The sequence below is a fragment of the Humulus lupulus genome, chromosome 4, assembly GCF_963169125.1.
Source record: "Humulus lupulus chromosome 4, drHumLupu1.1, whole genome shotgun sequence".
Lineage (NCBI taxonomy): Eukaryota > Viridiplantae > Streptophyta > Magnoliopsida > Rosales > Cannabaceae > Humulus > Humulus lupulus.
In genome coordinates, this window is record NC_084796.1 from 192218437 (window position 1) to 192241283 (window position 22847).

Genomic DNA, 22847 nt, shown 5'->3' on the forward strand with positions numbered 1-22847 from the left:
GAACCGTTTCGGATCACCTACTCCTTGGGGCCACACCCAGAGAATAAAACCAATTAATAAAGAATCACAAGTACAAAATATTGACTTAAGCAATACAAGACACCCTCTTGAGATTTGCTACAACTTTGTTGTACTTCTCTTCACTAATCTAATTCTGATTGAAATGCTTAACCACTTGAACTCCCTTCAATGGCCGAGTGCTTGCATCTTCCCAACACAAGGCTTGTAAAAATCCTCTCCCGAAGACTATAAAAATTGTGTTCAAATTACAACATGTATTCACTCATGAAAGTGATTTAAACTCACCACAAAACTGAACACTCATTTTACTATAAGATCACGTGAATACAATGATCTTGAATACAAATAAAGAACTCTCACAAATATTACAATTCACTCATAAACTATGCATCCAAGAGTTCACTTTTTCTCAAGGTCTTAGAAGCCTATTTATAGAGTCCATTTCGTGCTCAGAAAGGTTGAGAAAGAATCTCATAATAAAATAAAGAATATTTGAAGATATTCTTAATTAATGAAGATTTGCCATTTTTAGATGATTCTGATCCGATAGATACAGATTTGGCAGTGACAACTAGTACCTGTGTCAGATCAAATTGCTCAAGATAGAAATAACATTAATTACTTCAAAGATTGTGTGTCCTGAATTTTATTACCTTGAGCAGCACGAAAAATAAAAGGCAAATATTCTTGAATTGATTTTGAGTAAGCACATAATATTTTCTTTATATAACCAAGATACAAATTCCCTTTATAAACATATTATGATAAAATCAAGCTAAATAAGGAACTATATGAAAACCTTACAAATTAATTCAAGACATTAATTTCGAAATCACAATAATAGGAATTTAAAATTATCTTTTAAATAAAAAGACATTTCTATAAAATTTTCCAATTTTAGGATTTACAATCTCCCCCTTTGGCAATTTTATAGACAAATCATATATTTTTTTTATATAAGATCCTGCATAAAACAAGTGAGTGCATAAATTCACATTAGTGGCAAGAGTCTCGAAATGACTCCCCCTGCCAAAAATAACCAAAGCACATGACTAAAACAATTAACAAAAACAATGAACAACAGCAGGACAAAAAACATAATCAAAGCACCAAAAAAATAGAGTACTCTCTCTCCGCCACATTGTCTAAGAAAATGCCAAAGAACAAAGGAAACGAAACCAAAATAAAGACACATTTAGTGTTTTTTGACATTTATTGAAAGCAAATAAAAATAGATGGAAAGGAACGGTAACCGTCATGGAGCTACAGTGGTAGATGCATTGATGATTGCCAAAGAAGCCAGAATTTGACATTGAGTATCCTCCATGGTAGTGAACCGCTCAATGATACTTGCAATTCCTATCTGGACAGAAGCGAGAGTAGTCAAAACAACAGGGGAGTCAGGCTCGACATCTCTAGACCCAGAACCAGTCAAATTAATGCCCTTTACCTTTAGAGCTATGGTAGGAACATTGTCATCTTTGATCTATTCGACAATGTATGTAGGTCCAATCAAAGGAGAAATCAAGGTCTCGTTTTACTTCTTCAAAGGATGTTGAGATTCCAACAGTTTGTAAATGACTTGTGGAAACATCAAGTGTTGACCCTTGCGTTTGGCACCACTCAAGGACACTATCTGATCAAAAATAGTAGCAGTAAGATTTACAGTGACACCAGTCCCAATTTTGAACAATAGAAAGGTCATATCTTGAGTGATGGTCGATGAGTGAGTGGTGGGAAGCCAATTGAACATGGAAAACTTAAAAAGTGCACCATAGTAGTGAGTAAGGTCCGAGACACGGAGAGATGCACTCGGTTCCCACACCATAGGCCAACTAATTCAGACAAAACTTGATCCTTTGCAAACTCAATGGAATCATCAATCTCCACAGGAACTAGATTTAGTACCTTAGCAATTTCGGTAGGACTAAACTTATACCAATGACCCCTAACATAAACCTTATGAAACATAAAAGAATTCTGATCTAACAACTCATCATTCAGATTTGCATAAAATTCCTTAACTACCTGAGGCACAAACCCATCAAAGCCAGACAAGGAACGTAACCAACCCATTTCTTCTAAAGTAAGAAAAACCCTAAAAACACGATGAGGAGCAAAAAGAAAATTGCGTTCACTAATAAAGTGACAATGCTCATAAAATTGCATATTTTTTTTCATTACCATTAAAATAGAAAGTAAAAGAATGACCTTTGAAAGTGGAACCTGAAGAACAGACAGGGGCAACTTTATGTTTAGTGCTTTTGGAAAAAAATTAAGGAAATGCCAATGGTGTTGTGCCCTTTAGGTCAGATGCAATAGGAGTGGTTTCTGATGGGTCTGCTTCAAATTCAGTCTCTTCCTCCGAATCTTCATGTGGTTCTTCAGGAATTGGCTAGGTCAGAGAGGGGTCCAACTCAGGAAACAAGTCTTCTGTTTCAGGAGAGATATCCTCCAAGGAGGTGCAAGGAAGAGGATTGATTTTTTCCTTCGATTTGAATTTGGATAAAGGAGTGGAATCAGAGATGGATCTAGTACCTTTTGCTAGAGCCATTTTGGTCTTCTTGGTTTGCTTTGAACCAGCGGCTTTGGATTTGCACTTGCCCTTTGCCTTGGGTGTCATCACATCAGGGGATAATGACGACTCAGAGTCATGGGCAGACGGATCAGTCTCGGCTTCGATGGAGACAGATTGTGTAGGGCTTGAGGTCAAGGCAGACTTGAGTTTGACAGGACCTGCGGGTGAGGCGAGTGGAACCGGTGAGTCTTGGTTTTGTTGCTCATCGAATTTTGGAAATGTCACTCCTTTGCTAGTAGCCTCAACCAAAATAGATCCCTCAAGGACTGGAAGAGCAAGGACCTTCTTCCTTGTTGTGGTTTTGGGTCGACGACCTGTAGGAGCCGAGGCAGCTGGGATTGACGCTGGAACAGGAGGAGTGGATGAGGGAACCGTCTCAGGAACTGTCTCTTTCTGAGACTTCACAGGTTTGGAGGTAGAACCACAGCCTCGGGTCTTCATGGCTACTGAAAGACAAAGAACAAAAAAAAACTAGAACCTTGGGCACAATCGAGTGAGAAAGAGAAACAAGAAACACTTCGAATCAAAAAGCCAAAGGGCATCCGAATATATAGAGAATTCGGTGAACAAATGAGGCAAGTTCAAAAATAGGTAACAAAAAAAAAATGGGTAACCGAATTTAGTGTGATAAATGCCAAAATATCTCCCTTTTAAAAAAATATTCTTTCACACCTCAAAATTGGAAACTTTTAGAAGATTTTGAATATAATGAGATAAAACAAATAAATTGCATTTATTATTATTATTTTGTTTCAAATTTGATTTGTTTTTAGTACTCAGTCAAAAAAATTTATTTTATTTTATACAAAACAATTGCTGGAAATAAAAGGATAAATTTTCATACTATATGTGCCCATGTAAATGCCAAGTCCTGTTCAAGAGAAACAAGATAACCATTTTATTCAAAAAAAAATTACAAAAATGAATTATAATTAAAATACTATGTGATAATGATAACCATAATTCGAAAAAGAATATACCAATCATAAAAAATATTTTAATCACTTCATTATGCGTGTGAGTCTTACAACATTCTTACACAGTCTAGTCAACAGGCATATGTGTGTGCATGTGTAATCAATTGGATGTTTCTTTTTGGCCTTTCAAAGCTAGGGTCATTGCCCATGTTTGGCAATTGTAGCCTTTTTCAAATTGTGACCATAATGGAGGATATAATTCTTATACTAGTGGTAGCCATTTACACTGGTAGAGTATCCTCCAATATAATTGTTAATTATCTGGTACCAACTTACTCAGTGTCGGCTTTCACACATCAATATAGGTAGCTCTTTTCTATAATGGACCCTAAAAAAGAAACAGGATTAAGGAATGCTCATACTAAAACAAACATAATGATTTGATCAAATATAAATTGGATGGCCTATAATTTTTCAAATATTTTTTTTATTCCTCATAAAGTATAAGAATTATAACGTTCATTTTCCAAAAATTGAAAAAATATGGTCATCAAATTTCTTCCAAACAGGACAAGAGATTTACACAATCACATATGCAAGGCAAGACAATCAATTATTGGCAATTTTAAACAAAACAATCCCCCAAGGATTTCATGAGGGAATCAAATATGACCGTGTCTAATGCTTTAGTAAAAATATCTAAAATTTGTTTATTTGTCTCAACATATTCTAAATTCAGATTTTTGTTTTCAACAAGTTCCCTGATATGTTTGGTGCGAGAGTGATAAATAGGATTTTTGGAGATATTAATAGCACTTGTATTATCACAAAAAAGGTTAAGGTTTTAAGATCAAACTCATAGTCACGCAACATTTGTTTCATCCACAAAATTTGAGTACAACAGCATCCAGTAGCTATGTCCTCAGCTTCGGTTGTTGACAAGGAGATGGAGTTTTGTTTTTTACTATGCCAAGAAACCAAATTGTTTCCTAAGTAAAAACAACCACCACTTGTACTTTTGCGGTCATTAGTGTTTCCTGCCCAATCTGCATCACTATAACACACAAGGTTAGAGTTTGTTTCTTTGGAGTACCAAATGCCTAAATCAAGAGTATTATTGATATAACGAATAATTCTTTTTACAGCAGTCACATAAGACTCCATGGGGTTCCCTTGGAAGCGAGCACACACTCCAACACTATAACTGATGTATGGATGACTAGCAATTAAGTATAGAAAACTCCTAATCATACCCGTGTAAAGAGTTGGATCGACTTTCTTCCCATTCTCATCTTTAGATAGTTTGACAATGGTTCCCATGAGAGTTTTAGCAGGTTTAGATGCATCAAGCCCAAATCTCTTCACCAAATTTCTGCCATACTTGCTTTGTGAAATGAAAATTCCCTCATCTAACTACTTAACTTGGAGTCCTAAGAAAAAATTGAGCTCTCCCACCATGCTCATCTCAAACTCTTCCTGCATTTGTTTCACAAATTCTTGTACTAGAGAGTCATTAGTAGAACCAAACACTATATCATCAACATATATTTGAGTTATCATAATATTGGTATCAACATTTTTGATAAAAAAAAGTGTTTTGTATACTCCCCCTCTCTTGTACCCATTTGAGACCAAAAAATGGGTTAGTCTCTCATACCAAGCCCTGGGGGCTTGTTTCAACCCATACAATGCTTTTCGCAGTTTAAAAACATGATTAGGAAAGTGAGGGTCCTCAAACCCTTTGGGTTGCTCAACATAAGCCTCTTCATTCAAGAATCCATTTAAAAAACTGGATTTGACATCCATTTGGAATAATTTAAAACTAAGACAACATGAAATAGCTAGCAATAATCTTATGGATTCAAGTCTTGCAACAGAGTCAAATTTCTCATAAAAATCAATTCCTTTAACTTAAGTGTACCCCTGTGCAACTATCCTAGCTTTATTTCTTATTATGGTGCCAAATTCATCAGTTTTGTTTTTAAATATCCATTTTGTACCTATAACATTAATATGGCTCGGTCTAGGGACAAGGATCCATACCTCATTCCTTGTGAACTGATCTAGCTCTTCTTGCATAGCATTAATCAATGATTCATCATTTAAGGCTTCCTTCATGTCTTTTGGTTCAAATGTAGAAGTAAAGAAAAAAAATTGAACCAAGTTTACATACCTCTTTTGAGTGACCATACTCTCTACAAGATTTCCCAAAATGAGATCAGAAGGGTGATTCTTTTTTACTCTGGTTGAGGTTTCTATTTTAATGGAGTCAGAAGAATTAACTGGACTTTCCTTCTCGTTTTGTTCAGCTATTGTCGTGATAGAATCTGTGTCTGACATCATCAGCAGCTGTTGTTGCCTCTGAACGATCTTCTGTCAAATCTGGTATCCCTTTATGTTGTTGAATATCAATGAACCTGTCAATTTCTTCCTCATGGGAGTACTCAGAAAAAAATCTTTTAGATCATCAACAACCACATTAGCAGATTCCATAACAGTTTGGGTTCTCATATTATAAACACGATAGGCCCTACTACTAATGGAATAACAAAGAAAAACTCTCAAATCGCTTTTGGCATCAAATTTTCCCAAATTCTCACAATCTCTAAGGATATAACAAAGGCACCCAAATACATGAAAACAATTAACATTGGGTTTTCTACCTTTCCAGATCTCATACGGAGTTTTATTTGTACCTGGACGCAGAAAAACACGATTAATTATGTAGCAAGCAATGTTAATTGCTTCAACCCACAATTTCTTTGTGAGTTTTTTTTCTATTCAACATAACTCTAGCCATTTCCTGCAAGGTACGATTTTTCTGTTCCACTACCCCATTTTGTTCTAGGGTTTTGAGTGCAGAAAATTCATGCAAAATTCCAAAAGATTTACAATATTCATCATAAATAGCATTTTCAAAATCCTTACCATGATCACTTCATATTCTTATAATTTTTCCAATGTTGCAATTTTTTTCAACTCTTAGTCTTGTACAGAGAGCGTTAAAAGCTTCAAATGTATCTGATTTTTCTCTTAACAAATCTACCCAAATAAATCTAGAAAAATCATCTACACAAACAAAAATGTATCTCTTACCATTAATACATTCAACCTGTATGGGACCCATGAGATCCATAAGCAATAATTCTGACACATTTGAAGTATTAATATCAGATAGAGCTTTATGAGAAACTTTTAACTGTTTTCCCAATTGACACGATTCACACTTACCAAGTGATTCTTTACCTAGCTTGGGTATACCACGGATGAGACCTGCATTAGAAATCTTTTTCAAATTTTGAAATTTATATGTCCAAGTTTTTCATGCCACAAATAAGTATTATTAAAACTTGATGATGATGCCTGACATGCGATTTTTTGTGTGAGTGTGTAACAATTATCCAAAGAGGGAGAACATTTAAGAACAATGTCACCACTTTGATTTACAACATTACACTCATCATGCGAAAAATTAACAAGAAAACATTGGTCACAAATTTGGCTTATGCTAATTAAGTTAGCTTTCAACCCATCAACAAGAAGAACATTTTTCAGTTTTGGTAACCCTTCAATGTTTAGAGTACCTTTACCTAAAATATTTCCTGTCATTCCACCCCCGAAAGTTACTACTCCACACTTTAAAGATTTGAAGTTGGTGAGTATGCTGGCATTACATGTCATAAGTCTTGAACACCCACTGTAACGACCCGAATTTGCTAATCGGGCTTAGGGCCTTGATTAGTGTGCCTGGAGGGCAATAAGTGGTTTGATTTGCTTATATGTGAATTTATGTGTATATATGATTATGATGCATGTTTAATTGAGTTAAATGTGCATGTGGGCCCCGTCTGGATATTAGGGGCATAAATGTGATAAATGAGATATATGTTGTATATGTGTGATATGTCTGTACAGCACGATCCGAGACAGTCCTGGGGAGCAGTTAGCCAAAGAGTCACAACGGGGTTGAGATTTGGACTCGGGGCGAGTCGAGGGGTAATTCAGGTATTAGTTGAGTTATGGGATTATCGGGACATAGAAATAAATATTTGGAGATATATTTGAGGATAGAATGCCTAGGTGGGAATATTTGGGGAATTTACCATTTTTGCCCTCGAGGACGTTTTGGCACCCCGAGCCTTGAGGTAACCTTTAGACTTAAGTTATATAAAACAAAAGGGGGAACTGTTTAGAAACCTTGAGAAACCGACCCATACTTTCCTAGAACTGAAGTTAGTTTGTGCTTATCTCTCTCTCACTTTCTAAGACAATACTCAAGAGGAAACTCAAAGGAAATTCTTGGTGCAAGCTAGCATAAGCAAGGGGATTCAGTTGTGTTAACTCAGAAGCTTAAAGCTTGTGGATTAAGGTTCAACATTAGGGGTTTGAATTCAGCAAGAGGTAAGTTTTCCATGGAAGTTAAGTTCAATTTTTAGTCAAGTTTTATGCTTTGCATGTGGATAGAATTTAGGCCGTTTTTGGGTGTTCTAGTTGTATTTTGAAGTAGAATTCTGTTGAGTTTTGGTGTTAATATTGAGCTGAAATGAAGGTATTATTATCTGGGATTATTGGCTTAGCTTTGGTGGGAATTGGCTTGAAGAAATGATGGAAAACTGGTGTAGAAATCTGGGTTCGCTGTATTGTGCCGCGGCCCTAGGAGGGGTGCGCCGCGGCCCGCATGCGCGCGCAGCCATGGGAGGCTGAGGAAATTCAAGCGCGCCGCGGTGCTTGCAGGGCACGCCATGGCGCTTGCAGGGCGCGCCGCGGCCCGCGTGGTGGTCAGTGGAGAGCTAGCCTCTATTTTGAGGCTAACCGCGGCTCTAGTGGGAGGGGCCGCGGCCCTTAGTGTCAGTGAGGATTTTAATGATATTTTAGACTTGGGAACTTAAAGGGTAAGGCTCGGGATGGATCTTATCATTCGGATTGATAGAATTCAAGGTCCCGGAGGTTAGGGTTATGGTTTGAGGTTATTTGTTGGGTTAGAATTTGATGGTCAGATATTGTTATGTGTTGTGACTAGGATTTCGGCGAGGCTCACGTTAGCGGACTGTGCTTGGGGCATCGGTGCTCAGGAAGCTCGGAACTCAGGTAAGAAAACCCCTGTTTCCATAGAGCTTGTGTGCAGGGCTAAGCCCAATGTGTTGAATGGAAATGATATGCAGGGCCGAGCCCTATATGTTAGAATTGCAGAGCATGGCTCTTTATCTGTTTATGTTTGAATTATGTGCTTGTTGCTATATTGTGTTTGATATTATATGTGTGATCGGCAAGAGCCGGGAACGGCGTCAAGCACGATGAGTGCGAGGCCGAGAACGGCAAGAGGCCGGGAGCGGCGTTGAGCACGTGGGGTGCGAGTTGCCAGGGCGAGTCCCTAACAGGATACTTGGGATATCCTTACGGCGTGGTCCGCGAACCCAGGGCTTGGTAAACGCCTGGGACGGCTAGGCCGTATGTGTTTAGCTATTGGTGGCCTGTTTATATGTTTGATTCGTGTATTGCATATGTTATCTGTTATGGGTTTTCTTGCTGGGCTTCGGCTCACAGATGCTCTGTGGTGCAGGTAAGGGTAAAGAGAAGATCAACCAACCATGAGCGCAGCTGGCGTGAGGCGACGTGTACATGTCTGGCCAGCCTGGCTGTCACAGCTAGGGGATTTTGGGAGATGCTTGTAAACGAACTTAGATTTTGTCGTTTTGACGAATCTGACCAGTTTTGTATTGTAAATATTTTCTAAACTATGTTTTGGGATCCCAAGTGTAAACTCTTATGATTAGCTATGAAAAACTACTTTCTCTAATGTTTTCTTTTTAATTATGGCTTAGTTACACGTTTTGAATTAAAACCTCGATTAGCGAGTTGAAAGCACGATTTTAAACGCACCTAGTAACGGCTCTAAGGAAGTAGGGCGTTACACCCACTATCAAAGTACCATGAACTAGATGCATGTATTTTATGACATGTAAAGGTAGCCAAGAAAACTGAGTTATTTTTCTTGACCCACATTGTTTTTTATTTTGAATTTCTTTTGGTCAAGAATTGATTCATGCTACCAAAGTATTTAACATAATTCTTTTTAAACAAATTCAACAGAGAAAAACACTTAGGACTTATGTGTCCTTTCATACAAAAAAAAATGACAAAATGGTACAATTGTCGAAAGTTTTTCTTCGGAGAAATTCTCTTTAGTTGTAGATCTGTTGGAACAGATGACAACTGTGTGTTCTCCAAAGAGCCACTTGTTCCTGCAAAATGGTTAGTTGTCACAATAGACGGATAATTCACAGATTTTACAAAAATCATTTTCTTAGAAGATTCAGATCCATTAAATCCTAATCCACTGTAATCACCAGCCTTTTTTCCTGCAGAGAGAATATCATCCAAAATTTTAGATCTTGGATTAAGCATTCTGACACTTTTTTGCATAAGATCAATTTCTTTACTCAAGGAATTAATTTCATTATTTTTGGATGCAATAATCAACTCAAGTTTTTTTAATTTTTTCAACTGATTTCTTATTATTGCTAGCCATTAATCGATTCTCAGAGCAAACTTTCAGCCCACGATCATACATTATTTTGTAAGAATCTTTCAATGACTCCTCATCTAATTCAGATTCATCAGAGTCAGTATTATTAAGGCATACCAAATCATTGGAATCAACTGAAGAAAAAAATTTACCTTTGTGAACAGAGGTTAAGGCAACACTATTGTCTTCATCATCACTCTGTTCAGAGTCTTGATCACTTCAAGTACCTGCCATTGCTTTCTTTTTCTTTAAGGTATTGGCACACTAAGATTGAATGTGTCCAAATCCTTCACATTCCCTACACTAAATACCATTTTTATTAGTTTCAAAGGGTTTAGAAAAATTACCTTTTGAGTTTTCGGATATGGCATTTTTGTTTCCCAATTTCTTTATGTACTTTTGAAATTTTTTTATTAACAAATCCATCTCATCATCTGAAATTTCTTTCTTTTCTCTGGAAAATTTCAAGGCAATAGATTTCTCCTTAATTTCTTCTATTTTACCTTTTTGTCTGATTTGTTGGCTTAGTTCAAAAGTTTGAAGTGAACCCATCAATTCTTCTACTTTTATTTTGTCCAGATCTTTTACTTCTTCAATTGCAATGAGCTTAGTCTGAAACCTGTCAAGGAGAACTCTAACAATTTTTTAAACCAAAACATTCTCTTCAAGTTTCTCACCAAGAGCAAAATATTCGTTAGCAATATCTGACAATTTTTCATAAAATTCAGTGAAGGTTTCATTTTCAAATTTTGTTGTGAGCATAACAAGCCTAGAACGCTTGACATCAGAAGTTCCTTCAAATTGGGTTTGAAGAATTTGCCAAGCATCTTTGAACGAAACACATAAAGAAATCAATTTGATGTAACCTTCACCAACACCATTAAAAATAGCATGTAATGCTTTATTATTGTAACTGGACAGTTTATCTTCAGCATCAGTCCAATCAAGTTCAGATTTTACCTTAGTTACATCATTGCTTTCTATTGGAGGAGCCCAACCACTCAAAACAACTCTCCAAGCATTTTCATCTTGAGATTTGATGAAGGCTCTCATTCTAACTTTCCAATATGAATAGTTAGAATCATTGAGTAAAGAAAGACAAGTTATGGAGCCTCCTTCTTTGAAAAAAAACATTGCAAGAGCAAGAACAACAAACGGAATAAACCAAGATCACACTCAGAAATGAGTGACCCGCTCTGATACCAATTGAAATTTCGTTTTTATTAATTACCAAATTAATTAAACCATGTGAATTAATTAAGGTACAGAATGGTAATTAAATGTTGAAACAAATTTCAGATCTGTCGGGATAGAATCTAAACTTGTCACGACAGAAACTGAACACAATAAAAAGACAGTACAAAACAATAAAGAACACAGTGAATTTTTACAAGGTTCAGAAACCTTTTCAGATAACCTACTCCTTGGGGCCACACCCAGAGAATAAAACCAATTGATAAAGAATCACAAGTATAAAATATTGACCTAAACAATACAAGGCTCTTGATAACTCTACAAAATAGAGTTATTTTACACATTTTTTTTATGCTAATTGTTGCTTAGTCTTATAGTTTTTAAGTAGGGTTTTTACCGGCGAAAATACCCAATGTTTTCACGTTGTTCCACTTTTACACCCAATCTTTATTTTTCGCGGTGAATATACCCAAACCCACATGAACTGTGTTTCCGTCACTACCCACCCATTAACACCGTTTATGTGGAATTGACGTGGTCTGACAAAGCTGAGGTGTTATTGCCACGTCAATGCCACATAATTTTAAATAAAAAATGATTCAATTGCGTGTAGCATTGTTGACATTAACCCATAAATTCTTGTACACCATCAAAGATGAAGAAGAAGAAGAAGATTTATCTGACCAGAAAAGCAGTATCCAAGTTACCATTAGAGATGAAATCACTGATAAAGAAGTTTCTCATCAAGGGCCCAACAGTAAGCTCTCAATTTAACAATATTTGGGTGTTTGACTTTCCCAATGGCCTGAACCTCAGCCACAAATTCCTTATACTTCTGGTCACCACCCTCACCCAATCTCCTCACCGCCACTGGAATCCCATTCCCGAGCACCACCTTATACATAATCCCCAAACCACTATTCCCCAACACGTCAATGCCACATAATTTTAAATAAGAACTCCCACCCGAAACCCAGAAATCCTCCTCCACCGTCTGCATTTCGCCGCTTAGCTCCACCGTTCGGTGCCATCGCCGCCCCTCTCCATCACTCAGTCCATCGCTGGCGACTGCGATTCCTCCATAGCCATCTCCATAGTTGGTATTTCTCTCTCCAAAAACGGTTCCCTCCCTCTTAAAAACTCTCATCCGAAACCCATTTTCCTCCACTGTCTCCATCACTTAGTCTCGTGTTCATCTCCATAGCTGACTGTTTTCCTCCTCAAAAACTCGAAACCATTTCCATGGTCGAGTCTTCCCTATCTAAAATGGCTATTCTTAGGAGCGCCGGTGAGCAAGCCCCTGAGAAGACAATGAACAGTGGCTCTGAAGGGTCTTCCAAATGAAACCCACCATTTCTGCCTAGCACGAGGAATAAGAGAGCCCGTTCGAGGAAGAATAACCATGATCCTCCTGAGATTTTACATCGTTCAACCAAGACGAAGAATAACCATGCCATGGCCGGTCGTGGCAAAGAAAAGAAACGATAGGGAGAAGTAGAGAGGTCGGGGAGAAAGAAGAAAGAAAATTTTAAAAAAAATCTATTTTATTTTATTTTAATTATAAAATTATATAATTTCAAAATTTTGAATCATTTTTTAAATTTTAAATATTTTTTATTTAAAATTATGTGGCATTGACGTGGCAATAACACCTCAGCTTTGTCAGACCACGTCAATTCCACATAAGCACTGTAAACGGTGTTAATGGGTGGGTAGTGACGGAAACACAGTTCATGTGGGTTTGGGTATATTCACCGCGAAAAATAAAGATTGGGTGTAAAAGTGGAACAACGTGAAAACATTAGGTATTTTCGCCGGTAAAAACCCTTTTAAGTAATTTATTAAGTTTTTAAGTGATTTTGAATTTATTAGGTTTATTTTGATTTTATAGATTTTTGTGTATTTTTATAGTTATAATATTGTAAAATGTTATAGTTTAATTATTTAAAATTAATATTGTTAAGTTAGAAGTAAAAAGATGCAATTTTGAACTTAAATATTAAATATAAATTAAGTTTTAATTAAAAAAATTCAAAATAATTAATTTGATTTATTTTATGCTTAAAAATATTTGATTATGACTTAATTTATGTTTATTTTGTAGGAAATTGTTGTAATTTTTTGTGCTTTGAAAAAGTAAGGAAAAGAAAGAGGAAAAAAATGGCAAAACTAAAAAAGGCTCAACAGCCACCTGCCTTCAGCCCAGGCCCATGCGCCCCCTGCCCCAACCGCGGATTGGGCCGTCTCCACCAGCCCACGACCCATGCCTCCAGGCCCAGCCGAAGCAGCCTCCTGCCACTCCGACCCCCCCCCCCCAAGCCATCTGGGCCGCCAACTGCCCTTCCCAGCCGCCTGGCCCAACTCGCTCCAGGCCCAACCGAGCCCATGCCCCTCAGCAGCCACCCAACAGCTAGCCACACCTGCCACAGCCCACCAAACCATTTTTCTCTTTATTTCTTCTTGAGCCCATCAACGGCACAAATTGTCCCCTTGTCCCACAATGCCCAAAAACGCCACCTTTTTACCCAATTTTTCCACACATTTTACCCCAAAATCATCATTACACCTAAAATTTACCCCTATTTTTTATATTATTATTAATTTAATCAATTTAAATTGACTATTTTAATACTCTTATTTTGGCTATAAATTGGGAATTTTCAAGACCATTTGGGAGTGCTTACTTTAGGAGGGATTACACTACAATTTCTACACTTTGAAGACAACTCCACTCTCTTCATCTTTTTCTTCTTTTTGGTCATTTTTCTATGAGATTTTAGAGGAAAAATTTGCGGGTTCCTCCTCCAAATTTTCCTATTTATGTTTGTAATTTTTGGTTTGTAATTTCTATTCTAGTTATGAGTTTCTAATCTATTTAAGATTATTAAGGTGATGATGAAACAATATGTAACTAGATAGTATTTATGTTGGGTGTTGATTTCCCATTTTGTGCAATAAAGTTTATGGATTTTCTTCTTCAAATATTTTCTTTCATCTTAAATATCTTGTATTTTTTATTGTTAGAACATATTTACACTTTGTTATTTATTAGTGCAAAATCATAATATCCTTTTATTAAGGTGTGTCATTAAATTGTGCACATCAAATGGTTAGAACAAAAATATTATGTTTTGCCTTATAAATAATATTCATTGATTTATTTATTATTTCATTAGATTGATTTACATTAAATACTTTGAAATTATAATTTTAAAAGTGAAGATAAATCCTACAATTCTATGATAATTTGTGCTTAAAAAGAATATCTAAATTGAATAGGTGATAGTTTGATTAATTTCTACTATTAAAACTTGGGAATCAATGTACTTATAGATATTATTAAACTTATATTTTGTGGATTCTATTATCTTAATAATCTTTCTCTTAAAACTTGTTTACAATTCCTATTTTATTTATTTTTATTGCTTTAATATCTTTATTATTATCTTTTATTCTATTTTCTTGATACAAAAATCTCATCAACCTTTGGAGCTAGGTTATAATTTATTAATTTTAGTTTAAAATAGTTTTCTTCTTTTTTAGACAACTCATTTGGGTTCGATCTCGTGCTTACACGAAAATTATATTTCATATACGATTCGTGCGCTTACAAGTTATAAATTTTTAAAACATACCCGTTTTGGGTCCATCAAGTTTTTGGCGCCGTTGTCGGGGAGTTGCAAGAAAGGAAACGAAATTTATCTCAAGGTTAGTGAATTCTTCTTCTAGTTATTTAATTTTTGTGCCTTAAGAAAAAAAAACTATATATACAAAAATATAAGAAAATTATATATTTATATAAAAACTAAAAAAAAAAGATAAAAAGAAAATTTGGGACAGTTCTACCACCCATATAAAAAAAACTTATTTATGTATTTATATTTATTGTTTTTTTTAGTTGACGGCACTTGTGCCTCCTATCAATCTATCTTTTTAATTTTTATAGTTGATGGCACTTGTGCCTCCTAATTTTGTTGTAATTTCTATTCCTTGTATTTCTTTGTTAGTTGACGACACTTGTACTTCCTATCTATCTTTTTAAATTTGATAGTTTATGGCCTTGTACCTCCTAGCTTTTATGTTATTATTATTTTTATTATTATTGTTATTTTGTGATAGTTGGTGGCATTTGTGCCTCCTAACTTTTTATTTTATTATATTGTTATTAGTTTATGGCACTTGTGCCTCCTAAATTTTGTTTAATATCTTAACATTATTTTTGTTCTCTTAATTTTATTTTCTTGTTCTTTTTACCTTAATTGTCATTTAAAAAAAATATTTAGTTTGTCATTTAGTTTTTACCATATGAATTATTTTAATTATAGTTGGAATTCTGAGTACAACTATTATGTGCAATCAAATTTAAATTATAGAGAAACTAATGATATGCATGATTACGGTGAATCCTTTGATATCCTATTTGCCCCCACCTATAGTCCAACTTTTTCATGGAGCCATACCCAATCTCCAATGAATCAAGGGCATGAATTCAACATGCATATTCAAATTCATGCCCAATCCGACCTTTCATATCCCATTCAACAAGAAACAAGCTCATCTTTAGAGGATACCCTACAACAGTTCATCCAATCAACCTACCAAATATTACAAGCCGAGTCTTAGTCAATCTCAAAAATTGAGACAATAGTAGGACAACTTGCAACTGTTATAGAGTCGGAAAAACAAGTTTATCCCAATCAACCCATTCCTAATCCAAATAGTCAAATTCAAAGTGAAAAAGATAATGAAGTAGTTGAAGAACTTGTAATATGCATTCAACTCCCTAATGAAACAAAAAAGTTGGATGAAATAATTTTCGAAGCTCATGAGGAAAATGAAAAAGATATAATTATATCTCAAGAGCCCATAAATGAACAAATTTGTATATTTACTCAAAATGAAAAGGAGTCTAATATAGATATGCAATTTTCTTATTTTATTGATATTCCATTAAAATTGCATATTTCTAATTTTCTTGTAGGTGTGATGTTATCAATTATTATTTATGGCATTTTCATCAAAGTCATAACTCACCATACTAATGAAATTTTACACCATCAATTGGGTGTAGGTTGAAAGAAAAAAAAATTATAGTCGAGTTAAAGACTATAAACTAAAGCGTTTTGTGGGAGGCAACCCATATTTTCATGTTCCATTTCATATTTCATTTTGTATTTCACTTGTTGTTGTGTGTTATGTTTGATGTTTTTCAAATCCCAAAAAGCTTGAAGGAAACTTCTTGCTCAAAAAGAAGAGAAAAAAACAAAGGAGTCAAATCAAGGAACCATACATCAAAGGGACTAGTTCTTAATCTTTTCCGTTTTATTTAACATTGAGGACAATGTTTCATTTAAGTTTGGGGGTAGTGTGTATGTGTTTTTCTTAGTGTTTATGTGTTTTTGCATGTTTTTCATTTATTGTAAAATGTTAAAAAAAAAATTATTTTCTTTGTTTTGTTTAGAAAAAAAAATATTGGTGATTTTCATTTTCCGATGATAATAGTTATGATTGAAATTGTTCTTTGTTCTTAGAAAAATATAAATAAATCTTAAGTTTTGTTTTTTATTTTTTGAGTTAGTTTAATTATAGATTTTTTTTTCATTATATGACACTTTTCGATTCTATTTAAATTATTGTGATATTTGTACAAAGTTTATTTAAACATTAAATTCTTTAAATCTCTAAAAAAAAAATTGAAAAATCCTAGAATTTGCTTGATTATCTCTTGAGATTTAATTTATTTTTGTTTGTATAAGTTTCTCTAATGTTCACACGATGATTTGATATTTTTGTGTTTGCATGTTAAATATTTATTTTGAAAATAATTTTAACTTTTTAATTAATTACATAAGCTTTACTTTTATTTGTGATTTTCTTTGAACTATTTCCATTATGTAATTTTTGACGAAAACATTTGACATCACCAATTAAAAAAAAATGTGTGTGTTTTTTATTTTTCTTTTGCTTGAGGACTAGCAAAATATTAAGTTTGGGGGTGTGATAACTCTACAAAATAGAGTTATTTTACACATTTTTTTATGCAAATTGTTGCTTAGTCTTTGAGTTTTTAAGTAATTTTTAATTTATTAGGTTTAGTTTGATTTTATAGATTTTTGTGTATTTTTACAGTTATATTATTGCAAAATGTTATAGTTTAATTATTTAAAATTAATATTGTTAAGTTAGAAGTAAAAAGATGCAATTTTGAACTTAAATATTAAATATAAATTAAGTTTTAATGAATATTTTCAAAATAATTAATTTGATTTATTTTATACTTAAAAATATTTGATTATGACTTAATTTATGTTTATTTTGTAGGAAATTGTTGTAATTTTTTGTGCTTTGAAAAAGTAAGGAAAAGAAAGAAGAAAAAAATGGCAAAACTAAAAAAAGGCTCAACAGCCACCTGCCTTCAGCCCATGCCCGTGCATCCCCTAGCTCAGCCGCAGATTGGGCCGTCTCCACCAGCCCACGACCCATGCCTCCAGGCCCAGCCGAAACAGCCTCCTGCCACTCCAACCCCCCTCCCCCCCCCCCCCCCCCCCCCCGAAGCCATCTGGGCCGCCAACTGCCCTTCCCAGCCGCCTGGCCCAACTCGCCCCAGGCCCAACCGAGCCCATGCCCCTCAGCAGCCACCTAACAGCTAGCCACACCTGCCACAGCCCACCAAACCATTTTTCTCTTTATTTCTTCTTGAGCCCATCAACGGCACAAATTGTCCCCTTGTCCCACAATGCCCAAAAACGCCACCTTTTTACCCAATTTTTCCACACATTTTACCCCAAAATCATCATTACACCTAAAATTTACCCCTATTTTTTATATTATTATTAATTTAATCAATTTAAATTGACTATTTTAATACTCTTATTTTGGCTATAAATTGGGAATTTTCAAGACCAGTTGGGAGTGCTTACTTTAGGAGGGGTTACACTACAATTTCTACACTTTGAAGACAACTCCACTCTCTTCATCTTTTTCTTCTTTTTGGTCATTTTTCTATGAGTTTTTAGAGGAAAAATTTGCGGGTTCCTCCTCCAAATTTTCCTATTTATGTTTGTAATTTTTGGTTTGTAATTTCTATTCTAGTTATGAGTTTCTAATCTATTTAAGATTATTAAGGTGATGATGAAACAATATGTAACTAGATAGTATTTATGTTGGGTGTTGATTTCCCATTTTGTGCAATAAAGTTTATGGATTTTCTTCTTCAAATATTTTCTTTCATCTTAAATATCTTGTATTTTTTATTATTAGAACATATTTACACTTTGTTATTTATTAGTGCAAAATCATAATATCCTTTTATTAAGGTGTGTCATTAAATTGTGCACATCAAATGGTTAGAACAAAAATATTATGTTTTGCCTTATAAATAATATTCATTGATTTATTTATTATTTCATTAGATTGATTTACATTAAATACTTTGAAATTATAATTTTAAAAGTGAAGATAAATCCTACAATTCTATGATAATTTGTGCTTAAAAAGAATATCTAAATTGAATAGGTGATAGTTTGATTAATTTCTACTATTAAAACTTGGGAATCAATGTACTTATAAATATTATTAAACTTCTATTTTGTTGATTCTATTATCTTAATAATCTTTCTCTCACAACTTGTTTACAATTCCTATCTTATTTATTTTTATTTCTTTAATATCTTTATTATTATCTTTTATTTTATTTGCTTGATACAAAAATCTCATCAAACTTTGGAGCTAGGTTAGAATTTATTAATTTTGGTTTAAAATAGTTTTCTTTTTATTTTAGACAACTCCTTTGGGTTCGATCTCGTGCGCTTGCGAGTTATAAATTTTTAAAACATACCTGTTTTGGGTCCATCAACTCCCTCTTGAGATTTGTCGCAACTTTGTTGTACTTCTCTTCACTAATCTAATTCTAATTGAAACACTCAACCACTTGAGCTCCCTTCATTGGCCAGCGAGTGCTTGCATCTTCCTGACACAAGGCTTGTAAAAATCCTCTCCTGAAGACTATACAAATGGTGTTCAAATTACAACATGTATTCGCTCATGAAAGTGATTTAAACTCACCACAAAACTAAACACTAATTTTACTATAAGATCACGTGAATACAATGATCTTGAATACAAATAAGGAACTCTCACAAATATTACAATTCACTCAAAAACTATGTATCCAAGAGTTCACTTTTTCTCAAGGCCTTAGAAACCTATTTATAGAGTCCATTTCGTGCTCAGAAAGGTTGAGAAAGAGTATCCTAATAAAAGCAAGAATATTTGATGATATTCTTGAATAATAAAGATTTGCCATTTTTAGATGATTCTGATCCGACAAATACGAGTTTGATGGGGACAGTTAATATATCAAATTGCTCAACATAGAAATAACATTAATTACTTCAAAGATTATGTTTCCTTCATTTTATTACCTTGAGCAACACGAAAAAATAAAAGACAAGTATTCCAGAAATGATTTTGGGTAAGCACATAATATTTTCTTTATATTACCAAGATACAAATTCCCCTTATATATATATTGTGATAAAATCAAGCTAAATAAGGAATTATATGAAAACCTTGCAAATTAATTCAAGACATTAATTTCAAAAATCACAATAATATGATTTTAAAATTATCTTTTAAATAAAAAAATATTTCTATAAAATTTACCAATATTAGGATTTACAGATCGATTTGCTTCTCAAGTCAAGATTTTGTATGGAGGCTTTGGAGGTTTACAACAGAATGGTCGTGGAAGGGATGAAGCCAGACCTGAAGACTTATTCAACACTTATGGTCGCATTTAGAAAGCGAAGGATGCTCAAAATGTAATGAATTTGTTAGAAGAGATGAAACATTTGGGATTGATGCCTAATATTTATACGTTTACCATATGCAGTAGAGTTCTTGGAAGGCTCGGGAAAATTGATGAGGCTGGTCTAGTGAAGATAATGGACAAAGAGAGATGCGAGCTAGATGTTATTACTTGTAATGTTCTCATTGACGCTCTCTATAATGCAGGCAAACTTGATAAAGCAAAGGCATTGTTTGTAAAGATGAAAGATAGCAGTCATAAACCTGATCGTGTAACTTACATTACTCTGTTAGACAAGTTTAGTGATTGTCGAGAGTTGGAAAATGTGAAAGAAATTTGGGATGAAATGGAAGTTTATGGTTATGCTCCTGATGTAGTTATGTTCACCATTCTTATTGATGCTTCATGCAAAGCAGGCAATATTGACAAAGCATTTGATACTTTGAATGTCATGAAGGAGAAAGGGATCTCACCAAATCAGTAGTCTTACAACACCTTGATTGAGGGACTATTAAGGGAAAGTAGATTGGATGAGGCTCTAAAACTTTTGAGTGATATGAAGTTCTTGGTTGTCCTCCAAACACAATTACTCTTAAAATTATCCTGGATTGCCTCTTTAAGAATGATAATGTGCCATTAGTTCTGGAAATGCTTTGTAAAATGTCAACAATGAACCGCCATCCTGGCATCTTCACTTATAACATTATCATTTCTGGATTAATCAAGAAAAACATAGTTAATGATGCATTTTGGTTTTTCCATCAGATGAAGAAATCTCTTTATACTAATCATGTTACTATGCTCACCATCATTCTAGGTGTGATAAAGGATGGTCGAATTGAGGATGCACTCAGGATTGTCAAGAGTTTTGTGTATGAGGCTGGGGTTCACATAGATGGGTCCTTTTGGGAAGATTTGATTGTAAGGACTCTGGTTCATGCTGAACTTGATGTAGTCATGTTGTTTGCTGAAAAATTAGTATCTAATAAGGCTTGCCTGGATGACTCAGTACTTGTACCTCTAATAAGGGTGTTGTGTAAGTGTAAGTGTAGGTTTAAGGAAGCTCTTCACAGAGAATATTTGTTTGCAAAATTTTCTAAGACTTCGGGATTAAAGCCAACTCTGGAATCATACACCTGTTTGATTGGAGGGTTTCTTAGAGTTCATGTTATTGACAAGGCTTGAGATTTTTTCAATGAAATGAAAAGGGCTGGTTATGCCCCTAAAGCTATCACATACAACTTGTTACTTGGTGCACATGGGCAGTCTGGGGAAATCCCTGAAGTCTTAGGATTATGTGAAGAGATGTGTAGTAGGGGATGCAAGCCTAACACAATCACATAGAATATAATCATATCCAGTTTAGTGAAATTTAATAGTGTGGATGAAGCTATCATTTTCTACTATGATCATGTAGATAGTGATTTGTCCCCCTCTTCTCGTACATACAGTCCACTCATTGAAGGACTCTTATAGACAGGAAGACATGAGGAAGCTATGCTTTTCTTCGAGGAGAAGGCGGAATATGGATGCGAACCTAATTGTGTAAGTTTTAATATTCTTATTGTTGACCACGATTTTGGCCAATTGCAAGTAGAAGTGAAAACGACAATAAACTTTGAATAGAAAATAAATAACATAAGTAATTTTATAGTGGTTCAGCCCTAATTTGTTGGTAATAGTCTAATCCACTTGAAGTTGTGATATATGTATCCTACACTTAAGATCAGATGAACCTGAGCCAACTGAGTTTCTTAAGTGTAAGTATAAAAATATAGAATTTCTCTCTCTAGACAATACAAGCTTTCTCTCTCTAAGCTCTCTCAGAAAATGCCCCAAGTCACAGTCCCAAAGTCTCAAAATTAGAGAGTTTCCAAGTCTCAAAAAGATCAGATCCCCCCAAATGATTCCATGAGCCATTTATTTATAGGCTCATGGATCGTACATGAGAAATATCCCGTTTTGACGGGGTCCTTGGTTGTTTCAACCAACTTTAATTAATAAATAATAAATAAATTTAAATTACAACAATATAGCTACTACTTCAGGATATTTGAGAGATTCCCACAGTTCTTACGAGCGATTCGGGTTGAAGTTGTTACTGAGGTTCTGATCCGTCGATCAACCAAATTCATTCCCCGAAGTGGCTGGTCGGGCATGGCACATCACTCGTCGGCCAAAGCACACTACTGGTCGGGCATGTCACATCTCTGGTCGAGCATGTCACACCACCGGCCAGGAATGTCACATCTCTGGTCGGTAATATCACAACTCCGAAGGGCAACTCCTAACTTTTTCACTTCTTTAGTCAACACATTTATTGACGATTAATGTGTCATTTACTGACCATGCATTGCCACGTCATCGAACAAATTTTTGGGGATAACATTTTCCCCCCAAGTTTATTATATGATTTTCTCATATGATAAACTTTTCTTCTACTCCTTGCAAGGTTCCGCAGTAAATTTAATGATTATTCTGTCTTAAAATTCCAAAAATGACCTTCTATATTCTCCCGCCTTTACAAGTAAACCCACGATTGAACTTTTCAGTCCATGAAAACGGTAGTTATCAGTTTCCCATCTTCCATCGCACTTTCAGGTTCATGGGTTTGTATGAACTTTGAAGTTTTCTTGAAACTTTTTGAAACCCTTGAAGTTCCCTTCTTGATCTTATTTTCATAGTCCAAGATTAAGAAAATATGTTTATACATCACGCTATGCTCCATACCCTTTAGCCCATCAAAATTGTTTCTTTTACCATTCCTAACCGATTAGATTCCTTTTGGCCCTCGGAACCCTT

At 34.7% G+C, this 22847-nt stretch overlaps 1 pseudogene; it reads left to right on the plus strand.

Annotated features, from left to right (window-relative positions):
* The window catches only part of LOC133832758 (pentatricopeptide repeat-containing protein At4g31850, chloroplastic-like), a 36983-nt pseudogene extending 15312 nt beyond the window's left edge, over nucleotides 1-21671 (plus strand).
* The last annotated feature ends 1176 nt before the right edge of the window (nucleotides 21672-22847 follow it).